The sequence below is a fragment of the Triticum dicoccoides genome, chromosome 1B, assembly GCF_002162155.2.
Source record: "Triticum dicoccoides isolate Atlit2015 ecotype Zavitan chromosome 1B, WEW_v2.0, whole genome shotgun sequence".
Lineage (NCBI taxonomy): Eukaryota > Viridiplantae > Streptophyta > Magnoliopsida > Poales > Poaceae > Triticum > Triticum dicoccoides.
Window position 1 is genome coordinate 19,858,131 of NC_041381.1, and position 2,828 is coordinate 19,860,958.

Sequence of the window (2,828 nt, forward strand, 5' to 3'; positions counted from 1 at the left end):
CGCCTCCGCCGCCGTCCCGGCCCCGCGCCGGCCGCGTCCTCCTCCTCCCGAGCCGGCGAGCCGAAGCTCCTCCAGCGCCGTCACCCCGCCATCGCCACGGCCCTCCGGCCGCCATCGCCGCCGTCGCCGCGGATCCGGTCGGGCCGGACCGGATTCGGCCGTCCCGCGCTCCTCCCGGCCTCTCCCTCGTCCTCCGGCTGCCTCCTCTCCTCTCCGGCGAGCTCTCCGGCGAGATCCGCGACGAGGTTGACTTTCCTCCTCCAAAATTCGTCTAAGTCCCCGATTCTGCAATAATTTTTATGCCATGTTTGACCTGTTGTATCTCTACATCCGTAGCTCCGTTTTGTGTGTGTAATATGTCAAATTGTTCGCCTCGACGAGTACTTCATTTCATTCCATTGCATCATATTCATTTGAGCTCATCTTGATGCCTGAATCATCGTTGCAAGAGTGCTTCATAATGTTTTCTGCTGTCTGTTATAAGAATGAGCTCATTTGTCATTTTTGCCATGATTGATGTGTGCATCCTATGAGGTTGGTGTCCACATGTGTTTTGATCTATGCTATGTCATCTTTACAGAGGTGCTTACCATGTATTTTTGTGATCAATGTGGTGACTAGCACAAGCATGCAAACTAGACATCGTGATGTTACTGATTTTAGTCTCTGTTCTGCTGTTATTTTGATGCCATGTAAACTTGATGCTACAGAGAGATCCATGCATATTTGGAGATACTTCAGTAAGGGTGTTTTGAACATGAGGTTATTGTCTATTCATTCATGCCTTTTGTTGCAATTATGGAGTAGCCTAGCATGTCATTTTCGTGCTCTATTTTTGCTTCAAAATGTTTCCTGACAGATTGTTTACATGTTATTCAATTTAGCAAAGGATGTTATAGTTGATCCTTGCATGCTATGGACTTATTCTTGCCTTGGTTGGTTACATAAACATGTCTTCTTGCTGATGCTATGCTTATCTTGTCATGCAATGACTTGTGGTGAGTGAATCAAGCTTGTTAAGTAGGGTACTTGCTGTTGCTGTTTTGCTAGGCTGAATCTGTTATTTCGTGATGCTATATAAACATGTTGCTACTAGTCATTCTATGCATAATCTGGAGATGATCATTAAACATGTTTTGTTCTATATGTCTTGCTCTATCCATCCATGCCCCTAGTTGCATTTATAGCCTGTTGTAGTTTGTTCATATCTTACTCCAAAGTTGCTTGATAATGTTGCTGTCAGCCTGTTAACATTAAGTTCAGTTGTTATCATGATTGTTGCTAGTGTTCCATGTACCCTATGACCTTGCTCTTGCCATGCTTAGCTTCATAAACATGTCTTCTTACTGTTGGGTGCCTTGCCATGCCATGTATTGCTTTGTAGTGAGTTGCACAAGCTCATCAACATGCCTTCATAATTCTGTTTCTGCCATGTATGAATCTGTAATATAACTTGCTATGTTTACGTGGATGTCATCATATTTTCTGATCCTTTTTGGCTTATGGTCAGTAAGGGAGTCTTGTTCTATGCATTTAGTAGTATCATGCCATGCCTTTGTTTGCCATGATAAGTTCCTGTAACATGTTGCTTGATAGCTCTAAACATTGCATCGTGATGTTATTGTCTGCAAAGTCTGAAACTATCATCGTTTGCAATCTTACCATGTGTGTTTGAGCATGTTCTAGTGATTTCTAGAGATAGCTTAGTGTTCATGTTTTGTTGTGCTTTATCTGTACATCATGTCCATGTCTTTTGTTTTCATGTTGAGATGTTGTAGCTTATTGTTTTGATGCTTGCAATATGCCTAGTTGTTGTTTTGGACAGATTGTTGCTATAACTTGTATAGTGTGTGTGTGTGTTGAACCGTTACTCCGTTTTGAGTGTGCTCTATATGAAACTTGCTTAGAATTGCATATAGTTTCATATTATCATGTTGCATCCTTGTTTTGAGGTGTTTGCCTGATGTTTGGGTGCATTTTGCATCAATGCCATGTTTGTCTTGTTTTGCTCATATCTTCTAGGCCGTAGCCCCGAACTAAGTGAACTTTATATGTAATTTGACTAGAATCTCGTGTAGATCATCTTGGTGCATCTTAACTTGCTGTTTAACAACTTGAACATAAGGTTTATTCAGATCTGGACCAACTTCGAAATTTGCATGAGGACTTACCGGAATTGTTATATGTTGTTCCCGGCCTCATTTAAACTTGCCTTGATGTGTTGTTCTTGTTTGCATCATCTCTTGCCATGAGTAGCCTCATCTAGATTTGTCTTGCATCATGTTTGGTTGTGCATCATGCCTTGTTCATGTGTGGTGTGTTTACCTTGTTGTGTGCTTCTTCTTGTTAGTTCCTGTTTCGTTGCGATCGTGAGGATTCGTTCGTCTATGCTTGGTTCGTCTTCGTGGCTTCATCCGTTCGTCTTCTTCATGGACTCGTTCTTCTTCCTTGCGGGATTTCAGGCAAGATGACCGTCACCTTGGATCTCACTACTATCATTGCTATGCTAGTTGCTTCGTTCTATCGCTATGCTGCGTTACCTATCTTTTGCTCATTAAGACTCCCATATTGTCATGAACCTCTAACCTTTGACACCTTTCCTATGCAAACCGTTGTTTGGCTATATTACCGCTTTTGCTCAGCCCCTCTTATAGCATTGCTAATTGCAGGTGAAGTTGAAGATTTCTCCATGGTGGACAGGATTTTGTTGGGATATCACAATATCTTTTATATTATTAATGCATCTATATACTTGGTAAAGGGTGGAAGACTCGGCCTTTTTCCTGGTGTTTTGTTTCACTCTTGCCGCCTTAGTTTCCGTCATACCG